The sequence below is a fragment of the Charadrius vociferus genome, unplaced genomic scaffold (assembly GCF_000708025.1).
Source record: "Charadrius vociferus isolate BGI_N301 unplaced genomic scaffold, ASM70802v2 scaffold298, whole genome shotgun sequence".
Lineage (NCBI taxonomy): Eukaryota > Metazoa > Chordata > Aves > Charadriiformes > Charadriidae > Charadrius > Charadrius vociferus.
Genome location: NW_009649936.1, coordinates 1,555,179 through 1,575,189, shown reverse-complemented (window position 1 = coordinate 1,575,189; position 20,011 = coordinate 1,555,179).

Genomic DNA, 20,011 nt, shown 5'->3' with positions numbered 1-20,011 from the left:
CCACTCCACATTCATGAATATTTTCAAGTGTAGAGTTCAGCTTTACTACAAAATGTTTAGCTAAATACGAGAAAGATGCCAAGCACATTTTATCTCAGGTTATACTCCATCGTATTATAAAGATGGTGACTGTGAAAGGCATAAAACTTTCATGTGTCTCTGACTTTTCCTTGCTTTAATTATAAGCATATATGAAGAATTCTTTCCATGACAAATTTAAATAAGAGTTTTCAGAATATCAACAATAGCACACCTGAGGCTTGAATGAAAAGAAAAGTCTGCCGGGAAGGGTCTTATTTTTTGCATTTTACTAATTAAAACACTTTGTATGTAGACTTATTTTCCTTATTCAGTATCACTGTATTATAAAATTCAATATGGCACCTTTAGTAAAAAAAAAAGAAAGAACTTGCAAACTAATCACAACAAAGTTCTGGAAGTTTCCTCTGCAAAAACATTATTTTGTAATTTCTAAAGTCATACTCATGAAGTACCAGAGAAATCTCTGCATATCTCATGACTACACACACTGTTGTCAGAGATGAACATAATTCAGGTCACTGACCTTCGGCGAATGCAGGCAGGCCTGTTGCTAGCAACATAAAATATAAATACTTACTTAGAAGCAAAAATATTTATTTATTTACTAGGAAAATTATCCTGAGGTATACACCATTAAATTGAGATTATTAACATACTGCAATATCATGGATCTAGACATATGTAAATCAATACAACAGCAATTTCTTTAGCTGTTATTATTCTGAATCTCAACAGCCTACTCTTGAAACTACACATGGTCAACCAATGGTATGGCTTGACATAAGACATACAGGGCAAGATTCACCAAATACACCAGATTTGGTGTGCTATTTAAAATACTGCATAATAAAATGTGAAGTACAACCAACACTACTGGAATTCTAAATAAATAAATAGATAAATCTCATAGGGTACTAGCAATTATCAACTTCCAGGACTAGTTCCCAGAGAGACACGATTGAGGAATTCCAAAATCCCTGTTTTTACAGCATCTAGCACATACAGTGTCTTTCGTCACTAGGTAAAATCCCGAGTGTTTACAGGTACAAATTAACATATACCTGAAAACCAAACACACACACACACAAACATATTTACTGCTTCTATTCTATTTAGGACCAACAGATGTGATGTTTTATAAAAGAAAAAATTCACAAGAATGAAAAGAAAAAACCCCAAACATCAGACTACTTTGTATATCCAATGTACAAAGCAGAACTCAGTACAACATCTCAGGTTCACCCACAAAATCACATACATAAAATTAAGAGCAGATATGGATTCAGCATGAAAACCCAATATACACTTCCACTTTTATGGACACCTGCTGTTTCTATACCTGATAGTCAATATACTGAGTACTAAGCAAAATACAAGTAATCCGTGATCAACATCATATTTAGCATGTTCCCAAAGAAGTCATAGATCCCCGTCTCCAGTTCTAAGTGCTTTACTATTACGGAAAACCTATTAGCTAAATGTTTTCACTGAAATAGTCAGCAACTACGTTAAGACTACCTTTAGGTTTTAAAATTCATAACTGAATAAGCAAAAATAATATACCTCTCTTCAGTTTAGTTTGCATATTCAATAGAACTACGAGCACGGTCACCTTCATATATGTCAGTTCACGCCCTGCTTAAGAAAGGGAATGTTAATATTTTGGGAAGAAGGCATTTTTGTCCAGGACTGCTTTTCAAGTTAGGGTGAAAAGACAACTACTATCAAAACTGAGTTTATACTAGACTTCACCAATACACCATTCATCTGAAGAGCTTTGTACTCCCAGTGAGTTTTAAATGCACACTGCGGAACTAGAAGGCTACGCTAGTTTCTAGATCAGTATTTGTGAGATGCTTATAAAACAATTGCATCTAAAACAAAACACACTATCATAATTTTTCTTGTATACTGTAAAATTATTTTCAGTGTTCCAAAAAGCACTACTTCCTCTAAAAAGAATATACTGTGAATGACTAGTTTCACTCTTATGCTAAATTTACAACATGTGATGCAAGAACCCATCTTTTAAGTGTGAAAGCATGTACAAGCAGCTTTACTGAAATCACAAAGTTTCTCACCCAAATTCAAACCTGGCAAAGGCAGAACTGCAGTTGCAGTTGAGCAAGAATTCCTTTTCAGCAGCAGTACCTCTTAAGCAGCCTGTATCCTTTCCACCGCTACCTGCTTGCCTGACACGGTGCTGCTATTACAGAGACACTCAGCAAACTACACTGGGGAACTGACCCAGGTGGAAAACCGGGGAGCAGGAGAAAAAGACAACCATTATTTTTTATCCTGTATCAGTTCTCTAATCTAGTCCACTACAGATGCACAGCAGCCTGGCAGCAGGAACAAACAGCTGGGACAGAAAGGGCCTTCCTAGCCCAGTATTGGCATCAAAATACTAAACATCAAAGAGCACCTAATTTTATCATAGAAGGACCTACAATTGTGTCACACCAGTATGAATTCAGTTAAGACTTCAGAGTGCAATCTGAATCTCTGAAATTTCTGATTTAGGACGTACAATTTTTTAAACCTATACATTTTATGAAAAGAAATGCCTAACTTCTAAAAAACATATTGCTTTCCTTGTATATGAAGGAGCTGAACAGCGTAAAACTGATACTTGACCCACACAGCCGGACAACTCGGGATGTTTTTTTAAATATTTATTTGTTCATGTCAACCCCAGAGTAAAGCCTATGGTTTTAGGAAGAATTAAACTGATATAAATTAGGAGGGGAAAAAAGAAAATAGAGAGAGAAAAAAAAAACGCACTTATGCTGAAGTTCAAATACTTCAGATTTTTTAGATAATTTGCATACGCTTCTTTTCTTTCTCAATGACTAAAAATATTAATTTTAGGAGCACAAACTTAAAATATTTTCTGTATACTGACCATATAAGGAACCACAAATTAGAGTTGGGAGGGATTATTTTTTCCACCCACCTAATAGTGTCAAGCAAAACAGATGTGGTTATGTTTTAACTGTTTTGGAACAGCAAAGTCACGCCACTGTATTTACATTCCCCTCCCTCATCCAAAAGAAGCAAAGAGATGCCACAGCAGGAGTTGCCCATCTCCTGCAGTATCAGCTAAAACTTTCACAACTACTGGATGGCACTGACCTCTCAACCAAGCACTTCCTTCTGTACTGTTTAATGGCCTCACTGAGTATAAATGCAATTGCTAAGTAGTCCTATTGACACGATCCTTGAAAATAATTCCACCTCAAATTCACACAAGCATGAAGACAACAGAATTCCAGGAAAGGGAAGGATATTTATGAAATCCAGATATTTTTTATTTATTTCTGTATCATCTTACAGGAACAGATGTATGTAACGATCTAATTCTTTTTCAACTTAACACACGCATCCTACCTATGACTTCCTTAAAAGGTGACATCTGATAAGCAACTATTTAATTATTACCTTTTTTAATAAATAGAGCTATTTTAGTTACTATGTTAAACATGAACTAAACAGTAGCATGCAAATAAAGTCATATTTCAAAGTAGAATATCCATGAGGGCTGTAAACTAGTTTATCCAGACTAATTTGCTCTCACAGTTGTGAAATGGTTTTCAGAGCTGAGATTTTTTATAGATGTCCTCAAAAAGATTGATCATTTCATTTACAAAAACTGTTTCTGTTCCGTGTGGTTGGGAAAAGAACTTTAAAAATGCAAAGCAAAACATATGCCACTATATATTCGCATTCATCAGTTTAGAACTTTAGACGTAAAAAGTCTCAGGAGAGTATAACCTTCCTACTTCTCCCTCATTTTTTTCAGTCATAAAGCAAGCAAGCAAACAAAGAATTAAAGGAACGGCTAAAATTTCCACAGAAAGAGGCCAAACATCACTCAATTTACAGGTCTTTACTACAATCTTGATATTACTACAGCTTACTATTTTTCCAATTTAGTGGTCACTAGCTACTACTTCCATTCTTTGTCATACTCTATTTACATAACAGACTCTCTACTTCTCAGAGACCTGGCAAAAGAGGGTACTCAGATGCAGCTACTTCAACTTTTTAATCCCAGACTAGAGTTGGGACAGCACTTGCAGTGCTCTCCAGACAAGCAATGCATACGGAAATGCTCTTACCTCTCCTAAACTGCAAGAGCTCAGACGCACATTATATACATGTATAGATACACACACACATACACTACATATATATGGGAGGTAACAGCGTTGCTCTTCCCTGAAAATAAGGATTATTTTAACTGCAATGCCTTTATACTGATGAAAACATCTAATCTTATTTTTCAACAGGCGAAGACAACAGTTTCTGTCCAAAAGTTTGCTAAAACAGCTATTAAAAAAAAAATGGATTCCAAGAAATGTAAGAAAATAAAATGGCCATCTGAATTGTACAGTATTTTCACAGCTACCAGGGTTTCAAACAAAATATTATGACACATTCAAGAGACTTCAGCTTTCTTAGTGATCGATCCTTATCAAATTCAGATGTTACTGAGTTTTTACATCATTACTATTTCCTTGTTTTAACTGTTTGCTTTTTCTTTTCCCTTTTAATTCCGCCCTGAAGCATGACAAATTCCATATCATGCTGCAATGTACATGTAACAGGAACCAGAAATTAATAAACTCAGAGGTTAACATCATTTCAGTAAATATTACTGTAAGAGAATTGATCAAAACCAGAGGGAATGTAAAATCTTACTCAGACCACAACAAACTCTTGCAAAAACACTTTATACACTTATACATATTCCTGAGAAATGATTTGTAAAGCTGTGATCATACATATAAATGAAATAAGACTATTTCTCCATTTCAATTTTGGCAGCAGATAGTTCCAACATTACTTTCAAAGATGATCTAAAGTTATATATTTCAAGTACAATTATAACAATTTAGATGTTCATTGCCCTGATACAGTAGTACCTTTCATCTTGAAGGCTATTTTAATACATGGAGATATGCGCACCTATGGTCTTCCAAATTAAAAAACAAAACAACCAACACCACAAAACTGTAAACTGTTGGCTAGCTCTGTAAATAGATGGTGCTTATTTATAAGACTTTGGGTAAGTGGCTTGTTTCAGCCATACATTGGTTTGTGTGCCTTCTTAATCACTTTTTACCTTTTCAAACACAGCATGGACTAACTGCAGTTTAATCCATTCCCATATGGCAGCTCCCATCGACAAGTGCAATGCCACAATTTACCTTTGCCTTTCATTATTCAGGAGATTTAGACTGGACAGGTATACATGTAGCTAGGTACTCTCTGGTCATAGGTTAACCATATGCCTAGGTTTTAAACCAGACTTCACCCCATAAATCCCCATACTTTCTGCCAAAGCAGGTATATTTCTGATATGAAAAGTGATAATGGAGAAGTACTGCTGATATCCTTTCCACTTTAAGTTTCAGTTTAGGCTGAAAAACCGAAGCTTGTCTACTTCCATCTTGTATCCAAAGAAACTAAATTAAAGTATTTCTTTCTCAAATATCAGAATTTTCCTTAATGCATCTATCAGGCTTCACCCACTTAGATGTGTTTTTCTGGGGACGCTTTTCAGAGATTTTTCTAAATCTGTATCTAAAAGGAGCAGAAAAAGGAAGAAATTTCTTCAGTTACAAACATATACTTTTATCATCCTAGAAATCCTGCAGAACTCAACATAAACCTTCTTTAAAAAAAACCCAAAACCACAACAACTCTAGCCCTCAAAAAAAAAATCAATCAACGAGCTAGCGAAATAATATGTCTTTCCAACAAGACTTCAGCCACAACATCATTCTGATGGTAAACTCACCAGTCACTAGGAAAAAATATTAACATCACTATATCTAGAGCGCAATCATTTAAGAAGCCTGCCACGGAGTATGGCCTCAGCTCTAAGCTTTCTCTTTTTTTTTTCTTCCCTCAGGGAAATAGACAAGACACAGTCTGTCTTATCATCAGGTGATGATTTTTATGCAGGACAAGTTCACAGGCTTCACATTTATATTAAAATAGTCCAACTCAGTACCTCAGAAATAGGGTACACACTGCCTCTCCAGAAAGGCAAGGGGAAAGAGACTGCTTTAGCAGGTTGACAGCAGCAACCAAAAAAAATTTGGCTCACAAATGGCTATTCCTAAAAGTAACTCTAGTCACACTCTTCAAAGTGGAAGGATTTCCTTTTTCCTTATGTGCACAACTCAAAATCCCAGTGCATTATTTCTGTTTTTCTACATATGCGAAGCATAATACTGAAATGGAATATGCAATAGCCATGCGAGTGTAGTAAAAGGAGACTTAAGTTTGCTCACAAAACTCAGATTTGCCTTTTAATTAGATCTATCAATGTTAAAAGGCAGTTGAAGGGAACTTTAGGATTACTTCTGGGATTTTAGGATACTGACAAAGTAACTGGGACCCTAAGCTCACAGATGGGAAAACAAAGTTACAAGTTGTTTAAAGAGAAAGAGGAGGAATCCCTTATTTCCAAAACTCTGTATACCCCAACTGCTCTTCCAGCTGTTTTTAACTTGGAAACCAAAAACCAAGCTCCAGCTTTTGCCAGACATGTCAGTACAGAAACACCATGTTTAAAAATCTTGTTCAACATGCTTTCAAATAGCAGTTCAAATGAAGTTCAATAGCTTTGAAAATTGACAGTGGTCAAGTTCAGGCTCCATGACAACCAGATGCATTCAAAATTGATGGTGAATAAACTGAGTTATTTCATTAAAATAAGAATTCTCAGGCTGCAGAGTCCCCCGAAAGGCAAAGCTGATTTAGATTTGGCTGCTGTGTTCCCACCCACACCCCTCCTTGCCCTCAACCACTCAGTGCAGGCTCATCTCTTGCGCCATGTCTGGCACCTGTCCCAGTCTTGGCTGAGTCGGTTCTGCAATTTAGCATGATGTAAAATATTCACCTTTTTTGATCAGTTTTCTGCTGACTCTGCACAGCTCCAGAGCCCGAGTCTGACTTTCAGCTTGAAAATCTACATAGTAAATAAGAACCTAATTGTTCTTTAGCACGTGCATACAGCTAACACATTTATATTCTGCATACTACTACTCAATCACAGAGAGCTTTATTTGCATTTTTGTGCAGTCTTTGATGTTCTGGACCTTTGAAACTGACAGTTTCTAGGTCAGGGCCAGGAGTCCAAACACTGACACTGGAAGTGAGGCAGCCATGCTCTAGGACGGTGCTGGGGTAATCGGCAGGGCATTTTGCTCACAGAGGGAGAACCTCACTGCATTAGATGGTGTGTGACACAATAAAATGGTGACCCTTGCCTAAAACGCTCACTAGCAAAACACACCACGTTTGTCCACAGAAAGACAAAAGTCGAGAACTCACAAGCTTTAGCCACCTGTAATAAGGTTTGCTCTACAGGCTAAGATTACAGCATAAGAGAAGTAAAGAGCAACCTAGCCATATTTCCAATAGTTCTTGCCAAACTGCCACAGAGCAGTTTGAAGACCACAGCTAACATCTGGTTTGATATTGATAGTAATAGACCCCACCTCTACTTCAAGAACACAAGTGAAATGTTTACAGACTTTTCTATATATAGTTTGTGTCTGTCACAATAGTCTATATAAATAAATTTGAAGAAATAAATTTAATCAGGCATGCCAACTACAAATTTCTCTGATGTTGGAAAACAAAATGAACAAAAATTAAAAAAAAGGCTTTTCACCACAGTAAAATCCAGCATCCTTACCGTTCTGCTCTTACTGTCCCAGTCTAAGTATATATAAGAGATTTCACGATATGCTTTAAGTCCTAATCCAGGCTCAAGGTGATCAATGTAACACTAGGAGAGAAATCCTAATTCTGAAGCAAAAATAATTCTACTTTGGATTACTGCAGCAATCACATACGGAACATTATTTCTATTATCCCAATTTAGAGGAGCTAAGGAAATGTACAGTTTTCAAAATTCAGGACACCTCTAGCATAAGCAAAATACCATCTATTTCTTAGGAACTGTGCTTATTACATACATTCAAATACATTTTAAAAAATATCATGGGGTATTTGTATTTCAACGTATGACTTAACAAATGCAAAGACACACAATTTATCAGATTAAGGTCCTTCAGAAAAGTAAATTAATTTCATTATAAAAAAAATTAAAGCCCCTTAACAAATAACTGAAGAGTAGAAGATAATCCCACTGATACAAAGTATTCTATGTTCCGTCTATACTCTCCCATACTCTCTCCACTTTATTTGCATATCATTCCTAACTTGGTAGTTGTGCCACATTTCCATAATTCACATAATATATTTCCACTGAGAAAATAAAACACTACCCAGGAGCCATTTCCTGTAAAATGCATAAGTACTGATTAAAACCCAGAAAGTTTCTTTTTCCTCTTCCCTTAACGTAAGCACGCTAATCGCTGGATTGGACAGTTATGTTTCCTTTTCTCTCCCTCTGTCCCATGATTCTTTGGTTCTTTTTTGTACAACAGTACAGATTACATGGGACTCAAGGACAGTTGCCAAGAACATCTGAAAAGCCAGGTGATTCAGGTATTCTCATTGGCATTGAACAACATGAGTTCAGATTCTCTCCATCTGAGGAACACACTAAACAGCCAGAAAGGGCAGCAGTTCCCCTCCATTCTGCCCAACTCTCAGGTGCACGGTTGTGCTCCCTTTCTTGGAAAGCTTCAGCATTCACACTGAATTTACCGTAAAACAAATCAGCTCAATGACCCAATTAAAAACTGTTCCCATCTTTGTCAGGTTCATTTCCTGCCAGTTTAGTAAACTGAACTGTCTCAGCAAATGGTAAGAAAAACTTAAAGTTAGAACAAAAAGGCTAACAGTGCCAAAAGAATATGCTAACTCAGTTTATGCCACATAACACACCTTCCCACCAAGCATATGCCTTCACAAGCTGACCGAATGCAGGTCTACTACCTATAAGAAAAAAGGAAGTCACAGATGAGGCTCACCTTGCTGGCAGTCTTCCATCTCGTGATGAAACAGTCTAGGTAGCTAAATTGGCAGTCAGGTTTTTACCTTTACTTACATCATTAGATTTTCGTGCTTAGCTTTTGAGCGGGCCTGACATGGAAAAGTAAAGCAAAAATGCCAATGAAGAGAACTTGCAAGTATGGAGCAAGTGGACAGAGAGTCTCTTGTGATCCAATTTAGGCTGCTGTCAAAGTCATGTCACATTCCCCTGCAACATCCAGGCACTAAAGAGGTAGGGGTTGCAATGACGAGGGCTACAAGTCCATCTGCAGTCCTAGCTTAATTACCCCATCTTGTAACCCTCTTTGAAGAAGGAAATTATTTTAACTCTTCTATCACGCTCATGAGGTAATCTCCAATGCATGTAACATCACAAGACACTCCATAACTATGGTAGAGAAAAGTCACCAAAGTAGATCAACAAAAAATGCACAAATGGGTTTTCGCCTTCTTTGTTCCTTCAATGTAGTAAATAAATAATGAATAAAGATTCCACATTTTCCTCACATCATTCACTCCAGAACTACAGCCCTAACATTTCTCAGAATATAGATCACTGTCAGCTCCAAAAATTTTTAACAAAACACGAATCATCCTAACATAGTATTTTTTAACTTAACATAATTCAACATGGTTTTAAGTTCCATCTGTAGTTCATTTACCATGGCCTTATTTCCCAGTTAAGGGCCCACTGACCTAGAAAACTCTCATTGAAGAAGGGGATAAATTAACAAACTTCAGTAAATTTTCATATAATCTAGTGATGAAGCCAAAATACCTTCTTTTTCAGATTTAGAACTCTGAGCTCATTTTATTATCTTGATAGCCTCCATCCCTGCCGTTAAGCATAACGTTAAAGCAAATCTTGGAATATACCAAGATATACCAAGATACTACTGCAAAGGTAGTAGGCTGCAAAATTTTGCCAAGTTTTAAACAGCATTATAATCCATTAATAAGAATTCAAACACCCTATTCAAGTCATATACGCATGTGAATGCACGCACACACATGGAGGAGAGCCAACACAGACAGTGTGTACACATCAACCAACACAGACTTTACTGGGGTACATTTATTAACACATTGAATAGAGGTTTTGTCAAACATTCATGGCAGCTCTATACCTCTACAAAATTCCGTTACAGGTAGCTCATCAAAGACTCTAGAACTCTTGTTCTGCCAGATAAAATCATTGCCCTTTCTGCCCTAAGTTGGGGGTGGGGAAGGGGAAGGGACAAAAAAAAACCCCACACCATTAAGCCCTGAACATAGTCATCATAATCTAATATGACCTTCTACACAAATTTTTTAGAATTTCATCCAGTAATTCCTCATCAAGCCTTAACCAGTGTATGGAATACCCTGCAAAAAGATTTAATCATTTAAAAGCCTTCAGAGACCAAGAAACCATGATACTTTTTCATCAAGTGGAATGGATTGCCAATCACCATTAAAACTGTATTATTTCCTGCTTATCAATATAGAAGACGAGGACTTTCTGGTGTCTGGTTTTACAAATCCAACAAGAGGTTGCAGATACCCTGTCATAAGCTAACTCAATCTGAATTTGACTGCTAAGAGTTCAAATTCACAATCATGTTTACAACAAGTTACCTTTTGTCAACTTATCCTCAGTAACTGACCACACACATACCTACCTACACACACACACACCCCCGCTTAGCCCACAACAAACGTGAGAGGCTTTGCTTTCATTCAGACAACACAAAAAGAAGGTTAAGGCCAAGGATGAAGTAGCATATGATTGCTAAGACAATCTAACCATTTGCTGCTACAAAAAACAAACAAAAAACCCCACACAGGATGGAGGGGGGCTGTTCTGCCTACGTTCCTCCCTTTCCCAATCCTCACTGCTCTAGCACTAATTGACCCAAAAGAAAACCAACTTTTTTCAGGTTTGCTTACTGGCTTTCTCACACACAGAGACAATGCCAAATTATTTGAATAAATATGTCTCTTTTTTTTGATGTATTAAAGGTTTTAATGAACTCAGGACATTTTTTTTTTAAATAACTGTGTTATATTATGGTCCTGAATGTGTAATTCAAGCTTAGTCTGTCAACTTGGGATAACGTTGTTTTGAATCCCTTTTTGAGTACAGTCACTATGGAGATGTATGGAATTCATTTTTCAAAATATTCTCTGATGGCAGTCATAAGACAAAAGTCTAAAAGACATCTCTCATCGAGATAAAAGCCCAGGAAAATTCTCTCTAACAGAAGCCTTTCAGATTAATTTTGTCTAACTAGACTTTTATGAGGCTAAATAGAAAAAGCTGAACCTTCGGGACAATTTATATGAACTTCACTTGTGGAGTCTCCCACACTGGAGACATTCAAAACCCGCCTGGACGCTGTCCTGTGCAACCTGTTGTAGGTGACCCTGCTCTGGCGGGGGGGTTGGACTAGATGATCTCCAGAGGCCCCTTCCAACCCTGACCATTCTGTGATTCACCAATTCCAGCATCCAAATACTGGGTATAAACTGATCAATCTAATGCTCTCCAAATTATTTGTTATTTGTTCAAGAAGCAGACATTGCACTAAAACTTTGACAAAATTATCCATTTACATAATCCTAGGACATCACAAGATTATACAACTTTCTGATTATTTAATGGTGTCTCTGCCAGCATCAGCACTTGCTAGGGTTCTGACCAGAGGAGTTTGGTTTCCCATAGCATTTTTTTTTCCTGATAAAAATTCCTAAAATGATTTTAATAAGGCAGGTTGCAGGAAGGAAATCGAGGACAAATTAAAAAATAATAATAAAAAAAAGGCTTTTGAATCCTGACCTTACAGACCTCCAAACAGTAGTCAAGATCACAACATCTGATGTATCCAGCAAATAAAAAGGCAAGAAAATCTTTAGTGTCCCACCGAAGTCCTTGCAGACTACCAAGAATAGCTTGCTAGATAGAAAGACTCTAAAACAAAGCCACTTTTCTGCACATTTTTTCTTTAATTTTCAACTAACATACTGAACTGGTGTACTTAATTTAATTATGTGCTCTGCTTTTTAAGAAGAATTGCTGTAAAAAGGTAACTTTTGATATAGACCCGCTCTTTTTCACATTTTGTGACAGAGCTCAACAAGGTAGTCATGAGTATGATCTGACACACTCTATGGATGATGCCAGCAGAGGTATCCTTAGGAAAAATACCATTTTTTCTAGACACATCTGAAACAGCAGAGCAACGTATGAAACCGCAGGAGCATAGCAAAAGGGGTAAGAAAAGCAAGATTCAGAGCTTATGCCAGGTGCACCAAATAGACCGATTGCAGGCTAATAGACTCATCTCTACAGCCCTTCATACAACCAATTTCCAGCGTAAGGCAAAAAGGAGACACTGAACATGACAATGTAGTTATCAATACGGTCCCAACAAAGAACTCTGTCCCAATTCGTAACACCATATACTACACTGACACTTTCCAACCTAAGTTAGAAGAAGCAAAGCCACATTTAATGGCTTCAAAACTGGAATTTCCCTCTTCCCAACACTTTTTTTTTTTAACAAGAAAGCTCAGCCTTTGGAAATCAGCCAGAACTCCACATCGCTAATCTGAGACTTTACTTGAACTGAACATAAAGGAGACCTTTAGCTTCAGAGCTTAAGAGAAAGAGATGTCTATGGAGTTCAGTGATGCTACACTGCATCTATCTGAGGAAAGATGGATCCCCACACAGATCTGGCAGCCAAGGCCTACTCTCCCTTTTTTGCTCAGAGAGATTTTTATTCAAAACATTTCAAGTTAGCTTCATACTGGATTTACAGGAATTACTAGAAAGCATGGAGACGTCCTTCATGATGCCTCTGTGTTTAGGAAAGAGCAAGAGACATGCTAACCTGTACAGATTGTATCTGCCACAGACACTGCCTGAAAACACTGAGCAGCCCTCCTCCCTCTCCTGAAGAGGTCAAGGAGACAGGTGACATCCTGAAGGGCAACAAAGACAACCAAAGTGGGAAGTTCTGAAATGCAGAATAGTCAACCCAAACCAAGTTCGGGAAAAAGAGAAACAAGGCTTTGTGAAAAGTGCGATGGATTGCTAAAGAAGGGGATGGGACGGGGAAAAGACAGGCACTAAACATCCAAGCAGATAAACCATTATTTGACTAAGGAACCTCAGCTACTCCTAGAAACTGAGCAATGCCATGTTGTTTATCACAAGCCAAAAGTCTTTAGCCATGAAAAAAAAAAATGCATAAAACAAGCACGATGAATGAAGTTTACTGAAAAGTAGACTGGAACAAGACTCAAAGCAGAAGTGATGATGGATGGGATTAAAATAAAAATCAGACAAGCCACAAGCGACTGAAGAGATACAGCATTTATGAGTAATAATTTTATTTACTAACCGAGAAGGAACCAACAACTATTGTAATTCAGAACAGTGTTTGCCCTATTAGCATGTACATCCTGATAGCAGCCTGCTTGATAACCTGACCTAGAGCAGCCGTCCTAACGAAACAAAAATCTGCAAGCTCAGAGAGTGATGTTTAACTGCGCTCTCATATAAGAATGCAAAAGTAAGATGTTGTCCATCACATTTTGCACAGAGAAAGCATGCCTTGCAAGGTTCTTAAGGTGCTCCTGCCCTAAGTACACCCAAAGACTTAGAGAAGCAAAGGAAATAGGCAGAAAAATTCTGTTGCCTTTTTCCTGCTATAAACAGCAAGTGTATTTTCCAATCTTCCATGTTTTTATTTGAAGTCACTTTGGATTATTAAAATATTGATGGATCAGATATTAAGGAATCAGCACACCTGTCTACTTTCCCAACTAACAGGTACATAGTTATCAATAAAATTTAAGTAACTTGAACAAAAATATTAGATATCTGAATACATGGAAGTGAACCAACAGCATAATCCCAGCAGCTCTGGTCGCTTATTTAAGAGGACAAACAAGCATGGAATTTCCAAAAGAGCTGTTTCTTTGTTTTTTAACATAACCGGTCTAGCTAGTGGTTATGTTAAAACCAAGTCAGCAAGAGAAATGGTTTTTTGTGTCTCCTTTGTACAGCAGGAAGAAGAAAACTTAGTATCTTTCCTCTGCAATTTAGCTTCTAGTATCAATAAGCTATGCTCACATCTTATAAAGACAGCTGAAAAATAACTTTTATTATAACATTAACAGCTTCGATTTACCTTTCAGTTTGTCCAAACAGGAATAGTATATATTTTGTGTGCACATACCTATCTTAAGGCAACACAGAATTCAAGTAAAAATTTCAGAAGTGCATGAGATTGAGAATAAATCTATATACTGTATTGTTTTATGGTAACGTCTTGGGGGAAAAAAACACAGAAAATTAAAAACTTTGGGTTTCTTAAGAGGTTTGAGTCTTTAAAATGTGGACATTTCTTCCCCTCAAAAGCACTGTTCTTACAGGGGGGAAGAGAAAGTAAGAACAAGTGAGAAAAGACAAGGAGGAGAAAACACTAAGCAAGCAAGAGACCGAGCAAGTGACAAAAAAGAGGTGCTTGAGAGACCAACCACTGGAAAGGACAAGAGAGAAAAAGGGCATGAGCAGAAGTTAGAAAACCGTAGAAAAGAGCAAGCGAGAGTGAGAAAGAACTAGAAGAAGAGCACAAGTGAAAAGAGCACATGAAAACAGATGCATCAGGAGTAAGCAGGAGAGTTAGAAAGCAACCGGGAGAGTTGGAGAGAGGACGTTACCAAATAAGACTGTGGTAGAGTGTGTTAACTGCACACAAGCAGGACAGCGTCAGAGTGGGAACATTAGCGAGGGAAGTTTGAGATAGCAAGCAAAGTCTGAGAGAGGTGGGGGGGGCAGGCAGAGAGAGAGAGAGACTGACAAGGGAGTGATTTACTACAGGAGGGGTGGCAAAAATTCCTCAGAATGATGTTCTCCATTAAGTAGCAGTGCTATCAGAGCCAGTTAACCAACCCCTGCCTCTTCTAGGCACCCTGTTCCTGTCCACCCACACAACCCATTCCATTATCTTGTCAAATGTCTGAGCAGCAGCACACTGTACCAGGTCTGGGAACCGATCTGACTGAGAAGTAACCTGATTCTCCACCCCCACACACACCCAAATGTTTTATATATAAAATTATATATTTCAGCCAACTCAGTTTCCAAGTCAGATTCACTGGTTGGTCTTACAAACAGCTGTGCCAACACAAAGCAGGTGGGAACAAGCAGCCAGAATCTGAAGAGAAGGGGAGCTGCTTAAGCTGTAACTGCCTTCAAAGAACTCCTTGTTGCACACTTTGCCTTCGAACGACTCTTTCAACAGTTTCGCTCAAAGAGCTCCAGTGGCTCTACATCTTGCAGCATGAAGTTCACATCAGTTTGCTAATACTTACGCTGTAAAACAAACGCATGTAGGATCATCAAATTAAATGAGATGTGAAAACAAAGAGTTGTTGCTTTTCATACTTTTTTCTTCTTTTTTATCAACTATTTCAAATTTGGCATAGGTAACAGTTTTAGGAAGAGCATGGTAATTTTCACTAGCCCCAGGAAAACATTTGATTTGGGTGGGTAGAAGGAGAAAATGGTTTAGGGTAGAAGGGGGTAGAAAAATCAATGTTGCCTGTGTTTCTCGCTGAATATACTGTTCTTTGCTGTGCTGCCCTTCAGCATTCTCTCAGCACTGAAATTATGTACCAGCTGACAGTCTTATCTTATGCTAGAAGATAGAATTGATCTGGACGAAAGAGATAACGAAGTCTTCTCAAATTTCCCCTGAATTTAAGAAGGTATAGTAGCAGAAGACCGATAGTTTAAATCTTTACTCATCAGCTTCTGTCAGTTTGCTTCCCTTCACTGCCACTACTACTGAGCAATGTCTCAAGACTCTGTGACGAGTTTGATCCGCTGAAACTAGAACACAGATTATTATTGTAGAAGAGTCATATTTAAGACATTTAGCCAATTTTCCCCTCATGAAAGCCAACCAAACCCAAGCACACAAAGGTGTAGTTTATACAACCAGTATACGCTCGCACAGGTAACCCCTTGTTCCTCAAGCTGTTCACTCTCAAGTGGTTGATCTACAAGGTTGAGAACTCAGCCCTGCCAGATCAGGTAGAAGAGGTGGAAGCTTCTGTACTGGTAAGATGGAGATGTTTCAATCATAAAAACTAGGCAAATACCATATAGCCTCTTTCTCCTTCCATGAGGAAAAAAAATTATAAGTGTCATAAAATCACAAACTAAGTTAAGAAATGTTTAAGGCAGGCCTGACACACAGTTCTGTCTCTTTTACATATTTTGCAATACAATCTTTACTCGCCACAGTCAAATGCCATTTTATTCATTGAACAGATGCTTATCATGTACCTCAGGAGCACAGCACATGGAGAACAAAGCTATACACCAAATGCCAGCTATACCATAAATGATACTATTCAGTGAAATATTCCATCAATTCTTACCGAAATTAAAGTATGTGTATCAAACAGGGCAAGAGATTGCACGTAAAACATGGATTTTATTTTTTTTTAAGACAAGCGAACTCCTTTTGGGAAAAATTAGTTTGAACTCTAATTCCCTAAAATTTCGAAAGAAATCCTAAGTTCCTTGAGCAGACCTCTATCTGGATATGCTGAGTCACTCTCCAACCTTAAGAGACTGCTTCTCTGAGTTACAAAGCACTCAGAATATAAGCTCAAGTCAAATGCAACTGCAAATACATAGCATCCTGCCATTAAGACATAAGACACCTAAACCCTTAACCTCAGCTCCGCCCGCTGTGTCACTGTGCAACTTTGAGCAAGTCACTTTACCTTTTTTGCTTTCACTCCCCCTACTAAAAAGCAGCTTAGTAACATGCATTTATCTCCTGTTAGCAAGGCAAAAACTGCTTTGTGTATGGAAAGCAACATGAAGTACTATACAAAACACCTGAAATCTCTGAAATCCCTCTTCCCACCCCAAAAAACAGGAACTCAGTGCCTTAGGTTAGGCTGCCAATAAGCAAGATACATAAACATTTCTAGGTTTGGTGGGATCTTCTTCTGTACGTTAGATCCTAATCACTGAAAAACACTTCTCTTCCACAAGATGCTAAAAGAATCTGTTAGCATTTGCTAGATTAAGGTACTAAAATGTTACATCTGTGCACAAGCCTATGAGAAAGTCACAAACCTGAGACTAAGTGCAAGGTCTAGGCAGTACAATTATTAGTAACTTGTACCTACAAAAAAAAAAAAATTGTATTGACTGCATGATGAAAGATAGTTCAGACCACCAAAAGCAAGAGACAATTCTCCCAGTTTTGCGAGTGTTTGAGTGCAAAATGGAAATCAGATCCCAGCTAAGGTCTGTAAGTAGTACAACAATGCAAAACCAAACAATTTTTAACTATGCCTTCATAATACAACCTTCAACTATAGTTTATAACACAGTATCATATATACTTTTTCCATTCGGCCTTCAACATAAATGAATCATTCATGATGCTGTCTCTAGTAGACATAGTTCACAGAAGACATTAATTCACTTAGAAACTAAGCTTGTAAAATGCAGCATGTATTAAAAATAATAAACCATCAGGAAAAGTTTGAGGAGATATAAGGGTCATTCAAAATAAAGCTGTAGCAACTGCATAGTTAACTGGTCTCTCCTCAGAACTACAACCACTAGTGCTTCTGGTTTTTGGGGAAAGTGTAACGTAAGTTTGTAGCCTTAGCATATATAAAACTTTACTTCAGCAAAAATCTGATTTCAGTGGGAAGACACAGACAGACATGTGCAATCATGTACATGTTCAGCATCTGCAGTAATGCTCCTTTTCCTGCATAGCGCGTGCCATAAAAATCTCAACTTCAGAAGGCACACTATGACATTGACAGGAAAGTCACCCTAAATACAAGAACACAGAATTGTAAGCTTATGAACATCTGATCATGGTGAAAAATGTACGTTCAGCTGTGTTTTTCCAGAACTATGACCCAGTATTTCTAGCATTTATGTGGAACTTCTACAGAAAGGGAAACGGCCAAGATCTTCATGCAACAATCACTTCTTGCAACATTGACAAAGAAATCAATATATTTCAAAGACTAACTTGCAATTTTTGGTATGACATTAAATTAAATACTTACTTATCCACAAGTTAGAAAGGAACAAAGAAGCCAGAATCAGACATGATCCAGGAAAGTTACTGAGCTTCTAATATCAATTGGATTTTGAAAGAATATATTAGAAACTGATTTGTCTGTCATCAAACACATACCAATATGCATTTCATGTATAAGTCCTGTTAAAACTGTATTTAAAATACCATATATATGGTTACATATTTATAAGTAGGAAAAAAAAACCCACAGTTACAACTGGACAGACCAAACAGAGATCAGTGTAAGGAAATTCATAGTGTTCAGGAAATGAAAAGACAGGTGGGGGAGAGCATCTGTCTTTTGCCTCAGTGGCCAGTCCAGCCTGAACCATGACACTGATTAAGTACCAATATACTAACTTCCCTACCCGACAATATTTTTTCCTTTTCACCCCTTCCTTCAGTTTAAACAGTAAACTGACAGCATGGACACAAAACTATTTCCTCTACAAAGGAAGTGTATGTGCTATGCTCCAATTGGCTCTTTGGTGATAGGTCCACTGGCAAAGTAAATGAGAAGTTATTAGCTATTTACATAGTTGACAGGAATACAAATTAAGATTTAAGCATATATAGGTAAATACAATTTTGAATGAAAAAAAAAAAAAAAAAGCTACCTGCATTTGAAGCCAGGAAGCCAAAGACCAATGAACAATAGGTTTTCAGGACATTAGGATTTAAAAGTTTCACTGGCGAGTTTGATTTAATCACTAAAATGTATTTACCTATGATTGTGCCAACTAGTCATTCTACTAGTTTGATTTTTTTTCCCGTAACTCATCAAAATTCACTCTAAATTATTTCAATTATGTTTGAAAGAATAACTCTGCCATCAGAAATCAATTTGTACTTTTCCATTCCTCTCTTATTTCACCATCCAAACAGTTATTAAAAAGAAATAGGAAACTTCTCAACAGATATATATATTAATACATTATTAACTATTCCTTTAACTGACTTAAAAAACAGTCTATTTTTATTTGCCTCTAGGAAAAAAGAAAGGGGGGGGGGAGAAATACAGAAGGTTTTGGGACTTTATGTAACACATAAATTGAACTCTTGGTTTCTCACAGCTGGAACAAAACCGACACTTAATGGAATTCATTTCACTTTCATTTACTCAGTTTCACTTTCAGATATTTAATGCTACTAAGACCCCGGAAACTTTGTAAGAACTGTATTTACAAATAAGCACTAGTTTTTGTTATTTTAATTACAGAAACATTTTCACTGCTTTTAAGAAATGCTATATTCAGAGCTGAAATTAAATTGATTATGTCTTCATACAAGGTAACTGAAATAGCTACTGTCTACACTCTACGCTTCAGGGGCTCCAGAGTATTCACACTCTATGGATGTAAAGACTGTATGGACTGGGAACTATCTTCCACATTTCCCTAGCCCTTCAGTGTATTCTCCCTGTAAATCGTACGGACAAGACATTTTGGAAGGAATAAGGATATGATAATGTGACTACCTTTCATATTGAGCCACCTCACCTGCGTCCTTTTCAACTGTGGGAAAACTCACCTATCCTTTAGAGATTGGGGAAGGGAAAGAAAGGGGAAAGGAAACATTATTGAGACAATGGGATTTAGTCTGTCTCATCACTATGTGCTTTCCACTCAAAGAGGAGTTCCTTTTTTGATCTGTGCTCTCAGACAATTAAGCTATAATTAAGCACCCACAGATACTGGACAAGACTCATATAGATGAGTATTAGGGGAAATGGAGCTAAACTCCAAATAGAGCTGGAGTAAGTATGAACTAGAAATCTATTCTAAAGTAATGAAATACATTTGTACTAGCAAAGGCAGTTATTTTCTCAGTCATGCTTACATAAAACAGAATCAAACCCA